The sequence below is a fragment of the Anthonomus grandis genome, chromosome 17 (assembly GCF_022605725.1).
Source record: "Anthonomus grandis grandis chromosome 17, icAntGran1.3, whole genome shotgun sequence".
In the NCBI taxonomy this organism is placed as follows: Eukaryota; Metazoa; Arthropoda; class Insecta; order Coleoptera; family Curculionidae; genus Anthonomus; species Anthonomus grandis.
This window is the reverse complement of record NC_065562.1, coordinates 386,190-411,522: the sequence shown is the minus strand read 5'-3', so window position 1 is coordinate 411,522 and position 25,333 is coordinate 386,190. Positions and strand designations below refer to the sequence as shown.

The following is a 25,333-nucleotide window of genomic DNA, read 5'->3' as shown; positions in this document are numbered from 1 at the left end:
TTTAATTATAGTCCCCTGTATGTATTGTGTATTGTGATGTAACTTGAGCAACTAAGCCGCTAACAAGGTACGGTGCACACAGTGCAACCCACCCCGTTCCAAAAAAAATAAAAAAAAAAATCTGAAGTCCCGGGTTTGTACTGCCCCTAACCTACGTTAAAATCCCAATGACAGTATAAACGCTTTACTGAGTTGCAACACTAATCACTGTTAGTAAAACACCTCAGTAAGATTCCCCCCCAACCTAGAATAATTATACCTAATAATATATCTATAATAACAATATCTAATATAAAATACCTATCTAAATTTTATTTCTATAAGCTCTAAATATCTTTATACCTAAATCACTCTTAAAAAATCTCCAAATTCAGAAAAACAATTCGAAAACAATTTATATTTTCACAGTATTACAGTAAGCATGACCCAGCAGTGCCGATTTTCCCCTAGCCCAGCAAAAGAATTTCGCCCAAAAAAATTCAATTCGCCTCAAAGATTTACTATAAGTAATTTATTTAATTAGCCCTGTCTAGCTGAAACGTTACATTAAAAGAAAATCTTAACAAGTTATAATCCTAATTAGAAAATGAAATGTAAGTAGATAAGTAATCTTCAAACTTTCAAACACCCTATAATATATTAAATCTACCAAAAGGAAATTAAATTAAAAAAAAAAAACTTTCAAAAGAAAAGTACTATATAAAAAAAAATGAAAATCCAATCTCCCCTTCCTTCCTTAATTTCCATAAATTTTTTAAAAATATTTTTGTTGAGCCTTAGTATGGGTTTGTTCTAATGGAAGACACCCCATACTGGTAAAAGAGCACTAAGTGGAATTTTACCACCACCAGCTAACTGTACAAAGTTAGTCTACCCATTGACTGAGTTGGACAACTCCAATGTTTCGCGCCACTGAGTCATCCAACTTCCGCCAAACGCCCACTTTGTAGAGCGGATTTTTTTTTTTTTTCTTCCTTCCTTCTTCCTTCTTTTTTTTCTTTAAGCATCTAGTATATAAAATTAAAAAAAAAGTATATGGAAAGCAAAAGGAAAAGAAAAAAAAAACTCCCTATAATATAAGACAAGTTACTTGGAACCACTAATTGTTTCACCCTGTAGTACCAAAATAAGAAAAAAAAAAATTTACTTCAAGTATCTTTTATACTACTTGTGTACACCACCCTGTATAATTCTATAATAAAATTAAATTATTAAAAAAAAAAAATTCAGGGATTAAAGTCCACCCTGTATACCAACAAAATTCAATGAAGATTTATTAAATTGATTAAACAATAAAAGTTGACCCTGACCTTCCTATCAGTAAAACAAAATCCTATTTAAAAAAATTATTTAAAACAACCCTTATTAATAAGTATGTACTTGTATATGAAAACCACTAATAAGTCATATTCCTGCCTAAAATTAAATTATCAAGGTTTATAGAAAAATTCTCAGAATTATTTCTTGTAAGATACCAAAAAAAAAAAAAACTAATTATTGTCAATAACAGGAAAGCTATATATAGTAAGGAATGCTATTCAATGTTATAGTCCCTACATATTTTATCTCTATACTGTCCATGCTCATATACCCAAGTCACAATAATCACAATATCACCATCACTATCTACTAAATCACCCCCCTGAAAGTTAAGACAATTCATGCCATCAGCCGGAGATAAAGAATGGAGAAAAAAAAATATGTCAGTCATAAATTTAGAAAAATGAATTATAAAATATGTGAATATTTAACAAAAAAAAAATGAAATGTTGCATTACACCACCTGTATGTTATGCACTGAAATGTCGATATTTAAAATAAAATACTGTTACATAACTTGCCATTAACAAGATGGCGCCCAAATTTTAAAAAGTTTTCTGGTCAAAAGTTGTCATTGGTCATCCTCACTTATCTTGGGGTAAGACACTTTTAATAAAACAAAAATTTAAATTTATTTCAGCAATTTTAATATATATATATATAGATATAATTTTTTAGCAGTACAAACCAACTGACCTGTAAAGGTTCTAAAGGAGAATGCGAGGACTCGGAAGGAGGTGAATATTTTTGGAACTCTGTAGGATCTGATCTCTGTGGTGCACTATCTCATGTAGTTCTCTTTGAGGGTATTGCCAATCTGACAGAAGAGACCAATATAAAAACAGGGGCCTTGAACAAAGTTGTAACTGTGATGGACTCTGACATGAGCTTTTCATTACAGTTAGCGGCTCCGTATCAAGTCTGCAATTTAGTATCTTATCGAACTGAGCACCCCAGGCTTGTGGTAATAATGAAAACAGGGTATGACTTTTATTTCAAGAAAAACAACCATAAGAGCACAAACTTCGATTTATTCACGTATGTGAACTCTAAATTTGTATTTATCGAGAGAAATACTAAGATGAACATGGAAAATCTTTACAAAACAATGAAAGAACAGAGGTGTGAGTTAGAACAAACTACTTTGGCACATAGATTGGTATTTGCTGATATAAATCCTCTCCAGTTTGCGTATCTACATACTGGAGGACCGGGATATAGTGCCATTCGTTTAGGAGAAGTGATCTATTTAACAATTACAAATACGTATTGGTCGTCTTGGATACCTTCACTAAATTTCCTTTGTTCTTCCCTCTTTGCTGAGCTAAGGCCCCTATGATTTGTCGTCTTATAGAGGAACAAGTTTTTCTCATTTTTGGTGTTCCCCAATTTCTTATTTGCGATAATGGTGCTCAATTTCGAGGTGAACTTTTTTCCAAACTGTGTGAGCAGTATAAGGTCAATATCCGATATACTCCGGCTTATCATCCCCAGGCCAACCCCGTGGAGCGTGTGAATCAAGTCCTTAAAACCATGTTAAGTTGTTATATTGAGGATAATCATAAGAATTGGGATCGACTTCTACCTAAGGTTGGTTCTGCCATAAGATCTTCGGTGCATGAAGCCACCGGGCTCACTCCCTATTTTATGAATTTTTCCAGAGAATATATGCCCTCGGGCGACCAACACAATAATAGGGATGTTCCCAGTATCACGGTTGGCGACTTTATGGCACGTTCACGTGAATTAAGTAAAGTATATAGGGACGTTGAGGAAAGACTGAAAGCGGCGCATCAAAGATCAAAGAATCGTTATAATCTTTGACGAAGACCAATTAGTTTTGAGATCGGTGAGCGAGTTTATCGCAAAAATTACGATCTTTCTGATGCTAGTAAAAACTTTACCGCCAAACTCGCACCAAAATTTTTGGGCCCCTTTACAATAAAGAAGAAGTTATCTCCGGTAGTCTATGAACTGATTGACGAAAAGCGCAAGTTTAAGGGTGCTTGGCATGTTAAAGATTTGAAAAAGATCCCAAAAGAAGAGCTACTCGTTGATTCCGATTCCGATTAGACTTTATCGATTTTGCTTACTGGTCGGGACGTATGTTTTTTTTTTTTGTGTTTTACTTATTAGTTCTTTTGATTTTTCAATTCAAATATAATTTCTTTTTCTCCAGTTTCTTTCCTCAAAGCTGTGCGGACTGGGTATTTTGATGTTTTTGCGGTTATTGGATAGTAGCTACCTTGTTTGTTTTTCTCTTGCTAGTGAAGGCCTACCACTTGAAGCATTTTAGATTTCCGATTAGGAATTCTATCAGAAATTACTAGAAATTTTGTGTTATTTGGTATTTCGTTGGTTATTATAGTATTATTATTTCATGAGTCAATCAATTTGAAGTTTTAATTTTTCTGACTTATTTTAATGCTTGAATAGCATTTTCAAATAATTAGATTGTTCGCACATTCTTTACTTCCCTTCCCAGTTGGATGCTTACTTCTCTTCGCATGAGAATTACTTTTCTGGTAATTCTCTTGGGGGAAGAGGGGGAGTTGTTGCAGGATTAATTACGCTTTAGACGGGATCTGGAGAATCCTAACTTTTATTCATTTGGTTAAAATATTTAAAAATGACTTTATTCTAAATTTTTCTTTCAAAACTGAGACACCCACCATAATTACAATTGCCTTCGACTCTTAATGGAATTCGCCAATATTTTACATTAAACCACTATCAATATTATCACCATTTTAATTCTTTGTTATTGTTTACAATATGCTGTGCATGGAGAAGATTTCACGGCAATTGAATTGGTCAACCGGTTTACTAAAGCGGACGCCAGTGGCGCCGCGTGTCGAATTATTACGATTTGGCCCGTAATTGTACTTTCCACTAGGCACTCTATGGTTTGCTTATTAGTGACCTATGTATGGGTTTTGGTTGGGCCCATAGCGGCTAAACCCATAAAGTAACGAGTGAAGTTCCTCAATCTCCGGTCTTGCGCCCAGACGTCTTTTGGACTACTACTTAAGCAGTTCCGCGACGCATCTGGGGGTTCTTTCCAGCTCCTGCGTCCGTCAAGAGTGAACCGTGCTGCCCGCTGTGACGGAGAGAGGTTTGAAATAAATCTATTATCATCTCTCTCCGCCAGCACCTTTTTTTGTTAAAATAACATCTAAAACTAAAATGCATTAGTGTTTCTTCAGTTTCAACGAAATATTTTTGAAGCAGGATGGGTTTTAGTAGTTTGATGCCTCTCGAAACTTCGGCTCCTTAAATATGACAGTGTAAACCGCCAGCCGTGACCCAGCAGTGATGAGGATTTCGCCCTGAAGCCTGAAAAATAATTTCGCCGCCCTTAGCCCCGTCAACACACATCATGCCGTAAGCCCTATGTGGTGAAAAATTGCCCATCGCGGGCTCTCGCCCCCGAAAGAAGAACACCATGGAACTTGACCCGTAAGCACATTCTTTTAATCTTAACCATATTCTTCTTTTGATTTTTTTTGTATGATTTAACATGAATTTATTATCACTTTCTCATTTTAATATTTAAAACTTAAGTAACTATATTTATGGTATAATTATCTAAATTAAAACAATTCAATGTTCCGCCTTATTATGTAATGCTTCCGAAGTGATCACTGACGAATTCAGGTATCTACCTTTGGGTTATAAACTTGTATATATATATATATCTTTTATTTATTTTTGTTTACCTTTTTAAGACCATCTTGTATATTTACTTATATTTACTTACCATGTAGATTTAACTCCTTGTTTCTGATAAATTAAGCTATTGAGTATGAAGACTTTAATAAACACCCTATTTAAATTAAATTAAGGTGTTTTACTACTGAGTGAGTGAGTGTGACTGAGGCAACTGACCATACAGAGAACCCACGAAGCCGGCCTGATAGGTTCTTTCTTTTTGTTCCATCTTTTAAATTTAACAGGGTTTCTGGAACCTATCAGATCTAGGGAGATGTTCTTGTTGTTTAGAACTCTTAAACCAAGACTGTCGAACAAACTCAACTCCCTAGAAATAGCCCCTGTAAACCGGATAGTCTTGCCGGGATAATATTATTAACATAACAAGATGGTCTTAAAAAGGTAAACAAAAATAAATAAAAGATATAAATTAATTTAATCTTGTTATGTTATAAATATTATCCCGGCAAGACTATCCGGTTTACAGGGGCTATTTCTAGGGAGTTGAGTTTGTTCGACAGTCTTGGTTTAAGAGTTCTAAACAACAAGAACAACTCCCTAGATCTGATAGGTTCCAGAAACCCTGTTAAATTTAAAAGATGGAACAAAAAAAAAAAGAACCTATCAGGCCGGCTTCGTGGGTTCTCTGTATGGTCAGTTGCCTCAGTCACACTCACTCACTCAGTAGTAAAACACCTTAATTTAATTTAAATAGGGTGTTTATTAAAGTCTTCATACTCAATAGCTTAATTTATCAGAAACAAGGAGTTAAATCACATGGTAAGTAAATATAAGTAAATATACAAGATGGTCTTAAAAAGGTAAACAAAAATAAATAAAAGATATATATATATATATATACCAGTTTATAACCCAAAGGTAGATACCTGAATTCGTCAGTGATCACTTCGGAAGCATTACATAATAAGGCGTAACATTGAATTGTTTTAATTTAGATAATTATACCATAAATATAGTTACTTAAGTTTTAAATATTAAAATGAGAAAGTGATAATAAATTCATGTTAAATCATACAAAAAAAATCAAAAGAAGAATATGGTTAAGATTAAAAGAATGTGCTTACGGGTCAAGTTCCATGGTGTTCTTCTTTCGGGGGCGAGAGCCCGCGATGGGCAATTTTTCACCACATAGGGCTTACGGCATGATGTGTGTTGACGGGGCTAAGGGCGGCGAAATTATTTTTCAGGCTTCAGGGCGAAATCCTCATCACTGCTGGGTCACGGCTGGCGGTTTACACTGTCATATTTAAGGAGCCCTAAGAGAGATTTCTCAATGGAAACACGGAACACCAAATAAAATGTCACCAACGGTGAAAACTACTTACGAAGTTTCGAGAGGCATCAAACTACTAAAACCCATCCTGCTTCAAAAATATTTCGTTGAAACTGAAGAAACACTAATGCATTTTAGTTTTAGATGTTATTTTAAGAAAAAAGGTGCTGGCGGAGAGAGATGATAATAGATTTATTTCAAACCTCTCTCCGTCACAGCGGGCAGCACGGTTCACTCTTGACGGACGCAGGAGCTGGAAAGACCCCCAGATGCGTCGCGGAACTGCTTAAGTAGTAGTCCAAAAGACGTCTGGGCGCAAGACCGGAGATTGAGGAACTTCACTCGTTACTTTATGGGTTTAGCCGCTATGGGCCCAACCAAAACCCATACATAGGTCACTAATAAGCAAACCATAGAGTGCCTAGTGGAAAGTACAATTACGGGCCAAATCGTAATAATTCGACACGCGGCGCCACTGGCGTCCGCTTTAGTAAACCGGTTGACCAATTCAATTGCCGTGAAATCTTCTCCATGCACAGCATATTGTAAACAATAACAAAGAATTAAAATGGTGATAATATTGATAGTGGTTTAATGAAAAATATTGGCGAATTCCATTAAGAGTCGAAGGCAATTGTAATTATGGTGGGTGTCTCAGTTTTGAAAGAAAAATTTAGAATAAAGTCATTTTTAAATATTTTAACCAAATGAATAAAAGTTAGGATTCTCCAGATCCCGTCTAAAGCGTAATTAATCCTGCAACAACTCCCCCTCTTCCCCCAAGAGAATTACCAGAAAAGTAATTCTCATGCGAAGAGAAGTAAGCATCCAACTGGGAAGGGAAGTAAAGAATGTGCGAACAATCTAACTATTTGAAAATGCTATTCAAGCATTAAAATAAGTCAGAAAAATTAAAACTTCAAATTGATTGACTCATGAAATAATAATACTATAATAACCAACGAAATACCAAATAACACAAAATTTCTAGTAATTTCTGATAGAATTCCTAATCGGAAATCTAAAATGCTTCAAGTGGTAGGCCTTCACCACAAGAAACTTCACTAGCAAGAGAAAAACAAACAAGGTAGCTACTATCCAATAACCGCAAAAACATCAAAATACCCAGTCCGCACAGCTTTGAGGAAAGAAACTGGAGAAAAAGAAATTATATTAGAATTGAAAAATCAAAAGAACTAATAAGTAAAACACAAAAAAAAAACATACGTCCCGACCAGTAAGCAAAATCGATAAAGTCTAATCGGAATCGGAATCAACGAGTAGCTCTTCTTTTGGGATCTTTTTCAAATCTTTAACATGCCAACCACCCTTAAACTTGCGCTTTTCGTCAATCAGTTCATAGACTACCGGAGATAACTTCTTCTTTATTGTAAAGGGGCCCAAAAATTTTGGTGCGAGTTTGGCGGTAAAGTTTTTACTAGCATCAGAAAGATCGTAATTTTTGCGATAAACTCGCTCACCGATCTCAAAACTAATTGGTCTTGGTCGAAGATTATAACGATTCTTTGATCTTTGATGCGCCGCTTTCAGTCTTTCCTCAACGTCCCTATATACTTTACTTAATTCACGTGAACGTGCCATAAGGTCGCCAACCGTGATACTGGGAACATCCCTATTATTGTGTTGGTTGCCCGAGGGCATATATTCTCTGGAAAAATTCATAAAATAGGGATTGAGCCCGGTGGCTTCATGCACCGAAGATCTTATGGCAGAACCAACCTTAGGTAGAAGTCGATCCCAATTCTTATGATTATCCTCAATATAACAACTTAACATGGTTTTAAGGACTTGATTCACACGCTCCACGGGGTTGGCCTGGGGATGATAAGCCGGAGTATATCGGATATTGACCTTATACTGCTCACACAGTTTGGAAAAAAGTTCACCTCGAAATTGAGCACCATTATCGCAAATAAGAAATTGGGGAACACCAAAAATGAGAAAAACTTGTTCCTCTATAAGACGACAAATCATAGGGGCCTTAGCTGAGCAAAGAGGGAAGAACAAAGGAAATTTAGTGAAGGTATCCAAGACGACCAATACGTATTTGTAACCCTGAGTAGAACGAGGCAAGGGCTCAAAAAGATCGACGCTAATCGTGTTCCATGGCTTCAAAACTTGAGTTTGTTGTCCCATTAATCCGTGTCGCTCCCGGAGGGGCTTTTGCGAAATACATTTGGCGCAATGCCTAACATATCGGAGGACATCAGCTCTCATTTTTGGCCAATAATAACGACGCTTTAATCGTTCGTATGTCTTCATGACACCACCATGACCAGCCAAAGGATGATCATGATTTTTTTCCAAAATCATACGTCTTCGATTCTTGGGTACTACTTCCTTTCAGAAATCTTCATCATCTCGAAGAGACGGGTAAGAACATTTCACATACTTGTAAAGTAAATTTCCTTCAATTCGCCATTGGGGATAATTAATAGGATTCTCTACGACCTGATTGAAAACTCTTCGATACCACTTATCTGCAACTTCTGGTTCCTGGTATACACTCAATTTAGCAATCTCTGGCACAGCTCTACTGAGAACATCCGGCACAACATGATCTTGGCCCTTTCTATGAATAACCTCAAAATCGAATTGTTGCAACCGCAAAACCCATCTGGCAAGCCGTCCTGTTGGTTCCTTCAGACTATGAATCCATTTCAGACTATGATGATCTGTTATCACTTTAAAGGAGTATCCCTCTAAGTAGGGTCGTAATTTCTCGCAAGCATAAATAATGGCCAACAGTTCTCTCTCTGTGGTGGAAAAATTCCTCTCTGCTTTAGACAAAGATCGAGATATGTAACAGATAACATGTTCACCATCATCAAACTCTTGAGATAATACAGCACCGATCCCATACGCTGAGGCATCAGTCTGAACCAAAAAGGGTTTCGAGAAATCAGGACAAGTAAGTACAGGAGCGGAAACTAACGAATTTTTGATGTTCTGAAACGAATTTTGACATTCTGGGGTCCAGTTCCACTTTTTGTGTTTACAAAGAAGAGCGGTAAGGGGAGAAATAACGGTTGAGAACTGAGGAATAAAACGCCTGTATCAGGACGCCATACCGATGACACGTCGGACTTCGGTGGTGTTCTTTGGAGTCGGAATGTTCAATACGGCTGTCACCTTATCCGGGTCGACATGAAGTCCATCTTTATCGACAACATATCCTAAATACTTAAGTTCGGATCGACAGAATTTACACTTATCCTGAGAGAGTGTTATACCGGCTCTATGAAATCTCTGGAAAATCTCTTCCAAAACCTCTAAATGTTGCTGAAAAGTCTCAGAAATACAGATTACGTCATCTAAATAAACAAAGACATGTGGCTCCAAATCAGCTCCCAATAAGGTATCTACCAATCGCTGCCAAGTTGCAGGGGCATTCGTCAACCCAAATGGCATTCTCTTAAATCGATAAAGTCCCCGACCAGGGACAGAAAAACTAGTTATCACGTGAATGTTCATCAACCTCGACTTGCCAATATGCAGAGTTAACATCTAACGAAGTAAGATACTTTGCATTTCTTAATTTGTCCAAAATACTATCAATAAAAGGGATCGGATAAGCATCCTTAGCCGTAACAGAATTTAGTTTTCGATAGTCCACGCAAAATCTCCATTTACCATTACCTTTCGGTACTACTAAGGCAGGGAAAGACCAGGCAGATTGTGATGGCTCGATAATATCGAGTTGCAGCATGTTATCAACCTCCTCATCGATAATCTTTAGAGTGGCGGGTGAGTATCTATAAGGGCGCAAACGAATGGGTTGGGCATTACCAGTATTAATCTGATGCTTCACTAAATCTGTTCGACCAAGCTTACCACCCATTAAAGAAAAGTATTTTGAAGTCAATTTATCCAAGGCGGATCGCTGTTCGGGGGTTAAAGTTTCCTGAGGAATAATGGCTTCAGTGATACAGATGTCCTGAGACGGCACACCAAAATACCAACAACCATTTTGCAAATCAGGAACGACACCAACAGTTTTCCAAAAATCGGTACCCAATATCAATGGACAACTCAATTTCTCCACTACCAAAACACTGCAAACCGCTACCTTATCATACAAAACAATAGGTAAGTTAATTGCGCCAATCACTTTACTAGAACTATGATTTCCAAAATTGCACTGAGAAAAAGGTGATGATAACAATTGTATGTCTGAACGTTATAATATATTCCATATGCTTAAACCAATAGCAGTAACATTTGCTCCAGAATCCAATAAGCCAATAAATTTCATACCAAATATCGAGACTTCGAGATGAGGACGATCATCACCCTTGCACTGTGCGAAGGCGTAATCTAGAATAGGGTAGCTGGGGTTACTAGTCGAGACCTTAGGAATTGAACTGATCTCTCGACTAACTAACAGTTCGCCCTTGGGTTTCCCGACCTACTACAATTTGGACATGAACGGGTAGTCACATTTTCCCGACCGCAACGGAAACAGTGTCGACGAAAGGGTTGTGGACAAGTACTACTCAAATGGCCAGTACTACGACAATTCCAACAAACCACCGGACCACGAGAATTCTGAAGGTGCGGTGAAGAATTCATTGTATGTACACGAGGGTTTCTTGGTCGCTGATACATCAACTCAGGCTCGGCGACATTATTAGGGTTTACTGGAGGAGGTTGCATGCGTTGAGTTCGCAATTGGATGTTCTCAATCTCTTGTGCTGCAAGTTCCAGCTCTGTGAGGTTGGTGAAATTGTGAAGTGCAAGTTGATTTTGCAATGAGGGGAGCAAATTTCGGCGTATAATGCGAAGTTGCATTTCCTCGGATGGAGGTTCACGTAACTTTCGAAACAAGTTTCGCATTTGTGCAATAAAGATTACCGACTTCTCCACTGGACCTTGTGTCCTATTCCTTATATCACACCAAATATCCTCCTCATATTCTGACGATAAATAGGCAGACCTAAGTTTACATTTCAATTCTTCCCATGACCTGATATCACTGCGTATAGATCTATACCAAGACAAGGCTGTGTCCGAAAATAAAATTACTGCACAATGCAGCAGCTGATTCCAAGATATTCCACAAGCAAAACCCAACTCCTCTACACGCTCAATAAAATTGGTAACACTACCAGAACCATCAAAATGTAACTGCCATTTTGAAATTGTTGAAAAGCTCTTAGCCAGATCATCGGAACCTAACGGATCGTGACATCATTAGCATTAGCAGAAGTAAACACGGGTACATTCCGCTTCAAGGTGGAATTAGGTTGTGGAGGAAAGGAATAGTTCCTCGATGGGGAATAATAAGAACACGTTATTGGGTTAACTGGATCCTGTGAAATAACGTTCGTAGAAGGAATGGTGTGAAGTGACTGAACTAAATGTGTCGAAGTGTGGTCACAAAAAGTTGGTGCTGTTCGAGTAAACGGAATTGAAGCAGGCCGAAACGAACAAGTATAGTCGCTTCGCTCCTATACTTTTGGTCCGTGGGGACCAGTTTGGAACCTTTAGGTCTTGTCTGTGAAAAGCCATAAGGTAATAAAAAAAAAAATCAAAAACTATCAGGTGTACTTAGGTGAGTGGGGGAGGCTAACGTTTACCTGCCAAGGAAAGAGAGGACCAGTTGTTGGGGTATCATGCTTCAAAGAACCATAATTTGTTATATAGTCGCGTTGTGTGTCAATATACTGTCTTATATTTCAAATATCTGTGAAAGTATATTAATTGTATTCTAAATAAAGTCTGAATACCAAATTCGAACAGAATCGGACCAATAGCAAAAAAGTTACGGTAGTCACGTGACCTAGGCTGAAACTTAAATGTCAGTTATCTGTCATAATTTATTAGTTGTATCCTAAATAAACCATAAATACCAAATTCAGAGAGAAGTTCCCATAAGGGTCTATTTCTTGAAATAGAACAAACAGGGATTTTACGTCGATTTGTTTTAATTTTTCTTTTTATCTTGAAATGTAATAGTAATAAAATATCAAAAGAATTGAGAGGAGGAGAATAAGAAATAAAAGAAACCATCAATGAATTGAATCGAAGCTATAGAAGCCGAGAGATTAGTAAAAATGTGGGAAAAAACAAAAGAAAACTGGTTTTTTCCCACGGTATAATTTTTTTTTCTTAAAATAATTATTGACAAATTATAATGTAAGCCCTAAGTTGGCAAATTCAAGTAAAAAAACCCAAGAAAAAAAATTTTTTTTTTTGGCCGAAAATCGAAAGGGGTATAGCCATGAAAAATTGCGAAAAAATGGTTTTTATTTTTTTATAAATAAACTATAAATCTGACAACTTTTTGTATTAAATAAGAGTTCTTCGCTATATTAAGAGATATTCGCCTGTCAAAACGAATCGGTTCTAGCTATTATACAATCGGAGAAAATTAGAAAAAACTATTAAACATAAATATCGAATTATCAAGAGCCCTATGGAAAAATTTCAATTTTTTATTTTTCTAACCTGTACTACTTCAGAGTATCTTTAAAAAAGATTATTACCAATTTGACTCTAAAATGAACGGAAAACCTATTTCTCTGCATTTTTCGATTTTCGAACAAAATCCGGGGTCAAAATGACCATTTTTCCAAAATATGCTCCGAATTCAAAATTTCTATTTTCTGGTTAAAGACCATTCAAAAACTAATAAAAAAGCTTTATGACAAAATCTTCCACGATTTATACGAGTGCCATAATATAAAGGGAAAAATTAGATTCCATAAGAGCCTATGTATAGGGATAAGACAACCGGGATTTTACGTCTATTTTTTTAATTTTTCAGTTTTATTTCGAAAGGCAATTGTAATAAAATATGAAAAGAATTAACAGGAGGAGAATAAGGAATAATAAAAACCATCAACGAATTGAATCGAAGCTATAGAAGTCGAGATATTAGTAAAAATGTGAAAAAAAATAAAAGAAAACTCGTTTTTTTTCCACGGTACCATTTTTTTTCTTAAAATGATAATTGACAAATTATAATGCAAGCCCTAAGTTGGCAATTTCCAGTAAAAAAAAACCCAAGAAAAAAAATTTTTTTTTTTGCTCCAAAATCGAAAGGGATATAGCCATGAAAAATTGTGAAAAAATGGTTTTTATTTTTTTCTAACTAAACTATAACTCTAACAACTTTTTGCCTTAAACAAAAGTTCTAGGGAATGTTACGAGGTATTCGAATGTTAAAACTAATTGATTATAGCTATCACAGATTCGGAGAAAATTGTAAAAAACTATAATTTATAAATATCGAATTATCAAGAGCCCTATGAAAAAATTTAATTTTTTTATTTTTCTATCAGGTACTACTTCAGGATACCTTTCAAAAAGGTTATTATCGATTTGACTCTAAAATGAACAGAAAACCTATTTATTTGCATTTATCGATTTTCGAACAAAACCGGGCCCAAAATTAAAATTTTTTCAAAACATGCTCCAAATTCCAAATTTCTTTTTTCTGGCTAAAGACCATTCAAAAAGGAATGAAAAAGCTTAATGACAAAAGTTTTCAAAATCTATAATAATGCTACAATATTATGAAAGAAGATAAGTTCCCTCTAAAGCCTATGTATTCGAACCGATGATTTTTTAATGTTTTTTAAAAAGGCAAATTTAAGAAATAATTTAACTAATTAAGATAAAAGGAATAGGGTAATACAAAATATTATCTATAAATATCATCTAATAGTAAATTTCAATCGAATAGGAAATGTTGATAGTCACGTGACCCTGGAACTTAATATTTTAAAATTTTGTAAGAAATCAACAATTGCATTCTAATTAAACCCCAAATTCCAAATTTGAACCCAATCAGACCCATAGCAAAAAAGTTATGGAAGTCACGTGACTTTAAAATTCAATATGTCAAATTTCTGGCAAAATTTATTACTTGCATCCTAAATAAAGCCCAAATACTAAATTTCAACCCAATCGGATCAATAGCAAAAGAATTATGAGAGTCACGTGACTTTAAAATATAATTTGTCAATTATCTGTCAAAATTTATTAATTGTGTCCTAAATAAAGCATAAATACCAAATTTGAACCCAATCGGACTCATAGCAAAAAAGTTACAATAGTCACGTGACCCGGAAGTCAAATGTCAAATATCTGTGAAAAATTAATAATTGCATCCTAACTAAACCCCAAATACCAAATTTCAATCAAATCAGACCAATAGTTAAAAAGTTACGGTAGTCACGTGACCTTAAAACATAGTCATGTCAAATATCTGTAAAAATTTATTAATCTTATCCGAAATAGGTACTAGGTACCAAATTTCAACCAAATCGCACCAATACCAAAAAAGTTATGATACTCGACTAACCTTAAAAATAAATAATTTCAAAAATTTTTTATTTATATCCCAAAAGCAATGTTTAAGAATTGTTAACATTTATTAATAATAAACTAAATAGTAAAAACTCACCAAATATCTAAATTTTTATTTTAAATTAAATAGATCATTACGACTGACCCGTGTATATATTCGAATAATTTTAATAAAATAATCGGGCAAATTTCATTTCGTCTCACCCCGGTATAAAGACACTGACATTTCAAAAAAACGGCATTTTTCGAAGACGTCAAAATGTTTGCCGAATTTTCCTGGCCGCAATACACAATTTCCCCAATTGATATGCACAGATTCGGAAAGCCCATTCATTTTCTGATTCGGTGCTTCCTTTCCCTGATCGTTTCCGGTTCATTTTCATTCATAATTTTACAAAAAACCCAACCAAGTCCCGGCCACCTGTCACGAGCAAAAAATTTGTATCCACCATGCGTCAAAGTATTGTTCCCACTAGCCATTTCATCAGAGTTTAGGTTGACACCTCCAATTACCTGCAAAAACGCAAAAAAATGGACTTTTTTCATAAAATCGCATTTTTCGGGTACTTGTACTATCGCTGGAACCCTGAAATTTTAGTATGTATTGTAAAACAAAATTTCGGATCCTTTAGATGTTGTTTGATCCTTTCACCATGTACAGGGACGCGGCAAATGAATTAAACGCAAAAATTCGAATTGCTCAGAACCTATTAAAGTTGGAAGATTGTAATTTTACACAAATACTGGGGTTATTAAAGTATTTAATGCCTGAGAATATAAATGGTCCAGATGCCACTACGAAAAAGTTATTAAATAAAATGTGATTTTCGGGTCGGACCTTCATGGGTAAAGTTCATTATTGCTCGCCCTGTATGGTTCCCAAAAATTTCGATTATATGGCATATGAAAGGTAAAGGATGAAGTTATTTTTTGAAAAAAAAATTTTTCCCAAAATAAGTATCGTTTGGCGGAAAATCCCAAAAAACTGAAAATGCCAGAACTCGTAAAATAAATTTTTTACAAAAAAAAAGCTCCAAGTATGTCAAATCTCTTATAAAACGAAGTCTTTTCGCCGAAACACTTTTTTTATAAAAATTTTTTTTTAGCCTCTGGAGAAGTTTGAATTTTTTTTTTAGTCACTTTTGTTCGCTTATAACAACTCACCCTGTACACCGATCGGGCCCAAAAAGTATACAGACATGAATTACTATAAAGTCTTTTATGCCTAAAAATTTCAATTTTTTTGACAGCGTTAAAATTGAGATCTCGTGCAAAAATGAATTTTGACCGGTTTTTTTACGAATTTTTGACTTTGAGACAGTACCGCTCCGTTTGGTGGTACCGGAAAAAAAATTTGTTTACGGATCCATCATTCCCAATGTATTGAGAGACCCTATGCCAAATTTCATCGTTTCGCTAGCCATACAGCCAAAGATATGAATTTTTATTTCCCAAAAAAACACGATTTTTCGGGCCCGACCTCGCGTGCATAATATAGTCTGCGACTATATAACAAGTATAGTCGCTTCGCTCCTATACTTTTGGTCCGTGGGGACCAGTTTGGAACCTTTAGGTCTTGTTTGTGAATGGCTATAAAGGAATTCTTAAAAAAAAAACCAAAATTGTCAGGTGTACCAACGTTTATATGCCAAGGAAAGAGATGACCAGTGGTTGGGGTATCATGCTTCAAAGAACCATAATTTGTTATATAGTCGCGTTGTGTTAGTATACTATCTTATATTTCAAATATCTGTCGAAGTATATTAATTGTATTCTAAATAAAGCCTGAATACCAAATTCGAGCAGAATCGGACCAATAGCTAAAAAGTTACGGTAGTCATGTGACCTAGGCTGACTCAAATGTCAGTTATCTGTCATAATTTATTCCTTGTATCCTAAAGAAACCATAAATACCAAATTCAGAGAGAAGTTCCCATAAGGGTCTATTTATTGAAATAGAACAAACAGGGATTTTACGTCGATTTGTTTTAATTTTCCTTTTTGTTTTGAAATATAATAGTAATAAAATATCAAAAGAATTGACAGGAGGAGAATAAGAAATAAAAGAAACCATCAACGAATCGAATCGAAGCTATAGAAGTCGAGATATTAGTAAAAATGTGAAAAAAAATAAAAGAAAACTCGTTTTTTTTCCACGGTACCATTTTTTTTCTTAAAATGATAATTGACAAATTATAATGCAAGCCCTAAGTTGGCAATTTCCAGTAAAAAAAACCCAAGAAAAAAAATTTTTTTTTTTGCTCCAAAATCGAAAGGGGTATAGCCATGAAAAATTGTGAAAAAATGGTTTTTATTTTTTTCTAACTAAACTATAACTCTAACAACTTTTTGCCTTAAACAAAAGTTTTAGGGAATATTACGAGGTATTCGAATTTAAAAACTAATTGATTATAGCTATCACAGATTCGGAGAAAATTGTAAAAAACTATAATTCATAAATATCGAATTATCAAGAGCCCTATGAAAAAATTTCATTTTTTTATTTTTCTATCAGGTACTACTTCAGGATACCTTTCAAAAAGGTTATTATCGATTTGACTCTAAAATGAACAGAAAACCTATTTATTTGCATTTATCGATTTTCGAACAAAACCGGGCCCAAAATTAAAATTTTTTCAAAACATGCTCCAAATTCCAAATTTCTTTTTTCTGGCTAAAGACCATTCAAAAAGGAATGAAAAAGCTTAATGACAAAAATTTTCAAAATCTATAATAATGCTACAATATTATGAAAGAAGATAAGTTCCCTTTAAAGCATATCCAACCGATGATTTTTTAATTTGTTTTTCAAAGGCAAATCTAAGAAACAATTAAGTTAAAAGCAATAGGGTACTACAAAATATTATCTATAAATATATACATATAATCTAATAGGAAATTTCAATCAAATCGGACGAATACGAAAGAAATTTTGATAGTCACGTGACTTAAAAACGCAATATTTTAAAAATTTGTAAAAATTCAATAATGGCATCCTAATAAAACTCTAAATACCAAATTTCAACCCAATCGGATCAATAGCAAAAGAATTATCAAAGTCACGTGACTTTAAAATATAATTTGACAATTATCTGTTAAAATTTATTAATTGTGTCCTAAATAAAGCATAAATACCAAATTTGAACCCAATCGGACTCATAGCAAAAAAGTTACAATAGTCACGTGACCCGGAAGTCAAATGTCAAATATCTGTCAAAAATTAATAATTGCATCCTAAATAAAGCCCAAATACCAAATTTGAACCCAATCAGACCAATAGCAAAAAAGTTACGATAGTCACGTGACCTGGAAGTCAAATGTCAAATATCTATGAAAAATTACTAATTGCATCCTAAATAAACCCCAAATACCAAATTTCATTCAAATCGGACAAATAGGAAGAAAGTTAAGGTAGTCACGTGACCCTAAAACATAGTCATGTCAAATATCTGTAAAAATTTATTAATCTTATCCGAAATAGGTACTAGGTACCAAATTTCAACCAAATCGCACCAATACCAAAAAAGTTATGATACTCGACTAACCTTAAAAATCAATAATTTCAAAAATTTTTTATTTATAACCCAAAAGCAATGTTTAAGAATTATTAACATTTATTAATAATAAACTAAATAGTAAAAGCTCACCTAATATCTAAATTTTTATTTTAAATTAAATAGATCATTACGACTGACCCGTGTATATATTCGAATAATTTTAATAAAATAATCGGGCAAATTTCATTTCGTCTCACCCCGGTATAAAACCACTGACTTTTCAAAAAAACGGCATTTTTCGAAGACGTCAAAATGTTTGCCGAATTTTCCTGGCCGCAATACACAATTTCCCCAATTGATATGCACAGATTCGGAAAGCCCATTCATTTTCTGATTCGGTGCTTCCTTTCCCTGATCGTTTCCGGTTCATTTTCATTCATAATTTTACAAAAAACCCAACCAAGTCCCGGCCACCTGTCACGAGCAAAAAATTTGAATCCACCATGCGTCAAAGTATTGTTCCCACCAGCCATTTCATCAGAGTTTAGGTTGACACCTCCAATTACCTGCAAAAACGCAAAAAAATGGACTTTTTTCATAAAATCGCATTTTTCGGGTACTTGTACTATCGCTGGAACTTTGAAATTTTAGTATGTGTTGTAAAACAAAATTTCGGATCCTTTAGATGTTGTTTGATCTCTTCATCATATACAGGGACGCGGCAAATGAATTAAACGCGAAAATTCGAATTGCTCAGAACCTATTAAAGTTAGAAGATTGTAATTTTACACAAATACTGGGGTTATTAAAGTATTTAATGCCTGAGAATATAAATGGTCCAGATGCCACTACGAAAAAGTTATTAAATAAAATGTGATTTTCGGGTCGGACCTTCATGGGTAAAGTTCATTATTGCTCGCCCTGTATGGTTCCCAAAAATTTCGGTTATATGGCATATGAAAGGTAAAGGATGAAGTTATTTTTTGAAAAAAAAATTTTTCCCAAAATAAGTATCGTTTGGCGGGAAATCTCAAAAAACTGAAAATGCCAGAACTCGTAAAATAAATTTTTTACAAAAAAAAGCTCCAAGTATGTCAAATCTCTTATAAAACGAAGTCTTTTCGCCGAAACACTTTTTTTATAAAAATTTTTTTTTAGCCTCTGGAGAAGTTTGAATTTTTTTTTTAGTCACTTTTGTTCGCTTATAACAACTCACCCTGTACACCGATCGGGCCCAAAAAGTATACAGACATGAATTACTATAAAGTCTTTTATGCCTAAAAATTTCAATTTTTTTGACAGCGTTAAAATTGAGATCTCGTGCAAAAATGAATTTTGACCGGTTTTTTTACGAATTTTTGACTTTGAGACAGTACCGCTCCGTTTGATGGTACCCGAAAAAAAATTCGTTTACGGATCCATCATTCCCAATGTATTGAGAGACCCTATGCCAAATTTCATCGTTTCGCTAGCCATACAGCCAAAGATATGAATTTTTATTTCCAAAAAAACACGATTTTTCGGGCCCGACGTGGCGTGCATAATATAGTCTGCGACTATATAACAAGTATAGTCGCTTCGCTCCTATACTTTTGGTCCGTGGGGACCAGTTTGGAACCTTTAGGTCTTGTCTGTGAAAAGCCATAAGGGAATTTAAAAAAACAATCAAAAATTATCAGGTGTACTTAGGTGAGTCAGGGAGGCTAACGTCTACCTGCCAAGGAAAGAGAGGACCAGTTGTTGGGGTATCATGCTTCAAAGAACCATAATTTGTTATATAGTCGCGTTGTGTGTCAATATACTGTCTTATATTTCAAATATCTGTGAAAGTATATTAATTGTATTCTAAATAAAGCCTGAATACCAAATTCGAACAGAATCGGACCAATAGCAAAAAAGTTACGGTAGTCACCTGACCTAGGCTGAAACTTAAATGTCATAATTTATTAGTTGTATCCTAAATAAACCATAAATACCAAATTCAGAGAGAAGTTCCCATAAGGGTCTATTTATTTAAATAGAACAAACAGGGATTTTACGTCGATTTGTTTCAATTTTTCTTTTTATTTTGAAATGTAATAGTCATAAAATATCAAAAGAATTGACAGGAGGAGAATAAGAAATAAAAGAAACCATCAACGAATTGAATCGAAGCTATAGAAGCCGAGATATAAGTAAAAATGTGGGAAAAACAAAAGAAAACTGGTTTTTTCCCACGGTATAATTTTTTTTCTTAAAATAATTTATGACAAATTTTAGTTTTAGCCCTAAACTTGTAATTTTCACAAAAAAAAATCCTAGAAAAAAACATTTTTTTTTTTGGTCGAAAATCGAAAGGGGTATACCCACGAAAAATTAAGAAAAAATGGTTTTTATTTTTTTATAAATAAAATATAACTCTGACAACTTTTTGTCTTAAACAAAAGTTTTCGGAAATATTACGAGGTATCCGTGCGTTAAAACGAATCGGTTCTAGCTATTATACAATCGGAGAAAATTGGAAAAAACTATTAAACATAAATATCGAATTATCAAGAGCCCTATGGAAAAATTTCAATTTTTTATTTTTCTATCCTGTACTACTTCAGAGTATCTTTAAAAAAGATTATTACCAATTTGACTCTAAAATGAACGGAAAACCTATTTCTTTGCATTTTTCGATTTTCGAACAAAATCCGGGGTCAAAATGACAATTTTTTCAAAATATGCTCCGAATTCAAAATTTCTTTTTTCTAGTTAAAAACCATTCAAAAACTAGTAAAAAAGCTTAATGCCAAAATTTTCCATGATTTATACGAGTGCCACAATATAAAGAGAAATATTAGGTCCCATAAGAGTCTATGTATTTACGTCGATTTTTAAAATTTTTCAGTTTTATTCCGAACGGCAATTGTAATAAAATATAAAAAGAATTAACAGGAGGAGAATAAAGAATAAAAGAAACCATCAACGAATTGAATCGAAGCTATAGAAGTCGAGATATTAGTAAAAATGTAAAAAAAAATAAAAGAAAACTCGTTTTTTCCCACGGTAGAATTTTTTTTTTTTAAATGATAAATGACAACTTATAATGTAAGCCCTAAGTTGGCAATTTCCAGTAAAAAAAACCCAAGAAAAAAATTTTTTTTTTTTGCTCCAAAATCGACAGGGGTATAGCCATGAAAAATTGCGAAAAAATGGTTTTTATTTTTTTCTAAATAAACTATAACTCTGACAACTTTTTCTCTTAAATAAAAGTTCTCGGGAATATTACGAGGAATTCGACTGTTAAAACGAATTGATTATAGCTATCACAGAATCGGAGAAAATTGTAAAAAACTAATAATCATAAATATCGAATTATCAAGAGCCCTATGGAAAAATTTTAACTTTTTATTTTTCTATCTTGTACTACTTCAGGATACCTTTCAAAAAGGTTATTATCGATTTGACTCTAAAATGAACAGAAAACCTATTTATTTGCATTTATCGATTTTCAAACAAAATCCGGCCCAAAATGAAAATTTTTCAGAACATGCTCCAAATTCAAAATTTCTTTTTTCCGGCTAAAGACCATTCAAAAAGTAATGAAAAAGCTTAATGACAAAATTTTTCAAAATCTATAATAATGCTACAATATTATGAAAGAAGATAAATTCCCTTTAAAGCCTATGTATTCGAAGCGATGATTTTTTAATTTTTTTTTTAAAGGCAAATTTAAGAAATAATTTAATTAATTAAGATAAAAGGAATAGGGTAATACAAAATACTATCTATAAATATATACATATCATCTAATAGCAAATTTCAATCGAATAGGAAATGTTGATAGTCACGTGACCCTAGAACTTAATATTTTAAAATTTTGTAAAAAATCAACAATTGCATCCTAAATAAACCCCAAATTCCAAATTTGAACCCAATCAAATCAATAGCAAAAAGTTATGGAAGTCACGTGACTTAAAAAATTCAACATGTCAAATTTCTGTCAAAATTTATTACTTGCATCCTATATAAAGCCCAAATACAAAATTTCAACCCAATCGGAACAATAGCAAAAGAATTATGAAAGTCACGTGACTTTAAAATATAATTTGTCAATTATCTGTTAAAATTTATTAATTGTATCTTAAATAAAGCCCAAATACCAAATTTGAACCCAATCGAACCCATAGCAAAAAAGTTACAATAGTCACGTGACCCGGAAGTCAAATGTCAAATATTAGTCAAAAATTAATAATTGCATTCTAAATAAAGCCCAAATACCAAATTTGAACCCAATCAGACCAATAGCAAAAAAGTTACAATAGTCACGTGACCCGGAAGTCAAATGTCAAATATTAGTCCAAAATTAATAATTGCATCCTAAATAAACCCCAAATACCAAATTTCAGTCAAATCGAACAAATAGGAAAAAAGTTAAGGTAGTCACGTGACCTTAAAACATAGTCATGTCAAATATCTGTAAAAATTTCTTAATCTTATCCGAAATAGGTACTAGGTACCAAATTTCAACCAAATCGCACCAATACCAAAAAAGTTATGATACTCGACTAACCTTAAAAATCAATAATTTCAAAAAATTTTTATTTATATCCCAAAAGCAATGTTTAAGAATTGTTAACATATATTAATAATAAACTAAATAGTAAAAACTCACCTAATATCTAAATTCTTATTTTAAATTAAGTAGATCATTACGACTGACCCGTGTATATATTCGAATAATTTTAATAAAATAATCGGGCAAATTTCATTTCGTCTCACCCCGGTATAAAGACACTGACATTTCAAAAAAACGGCATTTTTCGAAGACGTCAAAATGTTTGCCGAATTTTCCTGGCCGCAATACACAATTTCCCCAATTGATATGCACAGATTCGGAAAGCCCATTCATTTTCTGATTCGGTGCTTCCTTTCCCTGATCGTTTCCGGTTCATTTTCATTCATAATTTTACAAAAAACCCGACCAAGTCCCGGCCACCTGTCACGAGCAAAAAATTTGTATCCACCATGCGTCAAAGTATTGTTCCCACTAGCCATTTCATCAGAGTTTAGGTTGACACCTCCAATTACCTGCAAAAACGCAAAAAAATGGACTTTTTTCATAAAATCGCATTTTTCGGGTACTTGTACTATCGCTGGAATCCTGAAATTTTAGTATGTGTTGTAAAACAAAATTTCGGATCCTTTAGATGTTGTTTGATCCTTTCACCATGTACAGGGACGCGGCAAATGAATTAAACGCAAAAATTCGAATTGCTCAGAACCTATTAAAGTTGGAAGATTGTAATTTTACACAAATACTGGGGTTATTAAAGTATTTAATGCCTGAGAATATAAATGGTCCAGATGCCACTACGAAAAAGTTATTAAATAAAATGTGATTTTCGGGTCGGACCTTCATGGGTAAAGTTCATTATTGCTCGCCCTGTATGGTTCCCAAAAATTTCGATTATATGGCATATGAAAGGTAAAGGATGAAGTTATTTTTTGAAAAAAAAATTTTTCCCAAAATAAGTATCGTTTGGCGGAAAATCCCAAAAAACTGAAAATGCCAGAACTCGTAAAATAAATTTTTTACAAAAAAAAGCTCCAAGTATGTTAAATCTCTTATAAAACGAAGTCTTTTCGCCGAAACACTTTTTTTATAAAAATTTTTTTTTAGCCTCTGGAGAAGTTTGAATTTTTTTTTTAGTCACTTTTGTTCGCTTATAACAACTCACCCTGTACACCGATCGGGCCCAAAAAGTATACAGACATGAATTACTATAAAGTCTTTTAGGCCTAAAAATTTCAATTTTTTTGACAGCGTTAAAATTGAGATCTCGTGCAAAAATGAATTTTGACCCGTTTTTTTACGAATTTTTGACTTTGAGACAGTACCGCTCCGTTTGATGGTACCCGAAAAAAAATTCGTTTACGGATCCATCATTCTCAATGTATTGAGAGACCCTATGCCAAATTTCATCGTTTCGCTAGCCATACAGCCAAAGATATGAATTTTTATTTCCAAAAAAACACGATTTTTCGGACCCGAGGTGGCGTGCTTAATATAGTCGCAGACGCTCCTATATAACAAGTATAGTCGCTTCGCTCCTATACTTTTGGTCCGTGGGGACCAGTTTGGAACCTTTAGGTCTTGTCTGTGAAAAGCCATAAGGTAATAAAAAAAAAATCAAAAACTATCAGGTGTACTTAGGTGAGTGGGGGAGGCTAACGTTTACCTGCCAAGGAAAGAGAGGACCAGTTGTTGGGGTATCATGCTTCAAAGAACCATAATTTGTTATATAGTCGCGTTGTGTGTCAATATACTGTCTTATATTTCAAATATCTGTGAAAGTATATTAATTGTATTCTAAATAAAGTCTGAATACCAAATTCGAACAGAATCGGACCAATAGCAAAAAAGTTACGGTAGTCACGTGACCTAGGCTGAAACTTAAATGTCAGTTATCTGTCATAATTTATTAGTTGTATCCTAAATAAACCATAAATACCAAATTCAGAGAGAAGTTCCCATAAGGGTCTATTTCTTGAAATAGAACAAACAGGGATTTTACGTCGATTTGTTTTAATTTTTCTTTTTATCTTGAAATGTAATAGTAATAAAATATCAAAAGAATTGAGAGGAGGAGAATAAGAAATAAAAGAAACCATCAATGAATTGAATCGAAGCTATAGAAGCCGAGAGATTAGTAAAAATGTGGGAAAAAACAAAAGAAAACTGGTTTTTTCCCACGGTATAATTTTTTTTTCTTAAAATAATTATTGACAAATTATAATGTAAGCCCTAAGTTGGCAAATTCAAGTAAAAAAACCCAAGAAAAAAAATTTTTTTTTTTGGCCGAAAATCGAAAGGGGTATAGCCATGAAAAATTGCGAAAAAATGGTTTTTATTTTTTTATAAATAAACTATAAATCTGACAACTTTTTGTATTAAATAAGAGTTCTTCGCTATATTAAGAGATATTCGCCTGTCAAAACGAATCGGTTCTAGCTATTATACAATCGGAGAAAATTAGAAAAAACTATTAAACATAAATATCGAATTATCAAGAGCCCTATGGAAAAATTTCAATTTTTTATTTTTCTAACCTGTACTACTTCAGAGTATCTTTAAAAAAGATTATTACCAATTTGACTCTAAAATGAACGGAAAACCTATTTCTCTGCATTTTTCGATTTTCGAACA

The 25,333-nt window shown here is 33.7% G+C and overlaps 2 long non-coding RNA genes across 2 annotated transcripts in view; one reads left to right on the top strand and one right to left on the bottom strand.

Moving 5' to 3' along the window:
• Positions 1 to 1,304: 1,304 nt before the first annotated feature.
• LOC126746431 (uncharacterized) overlaps positions 1,305 to 25,333 on the top strand; it is a 46,000-nt gene continuing 21,971 nt past the window's right edge. The window contains exon 1 of the long non-coding RNA XR_007663890.1: positions 1,305 to 1,435. This is a non-coding gene — a long non-coding RNA (uncharacterized LOC126746431). The remainder of the gene's footprint in view (positions 1,436 to 25,333) is intronic.
• Positions 18,203 to 24,871, bottom strand: LOC126746426 (uncharacterized). Its single transcript, XR_007663885.1, has 2 exons — positions 23,123 to 24,871; positions 18,203 to 18,633 (listed from the first exon to the last, which is right to left on the bottom strand). It is a non-coding gene; the product is annotated as an uncharacterized LOC126746426 (long non-coding RNA).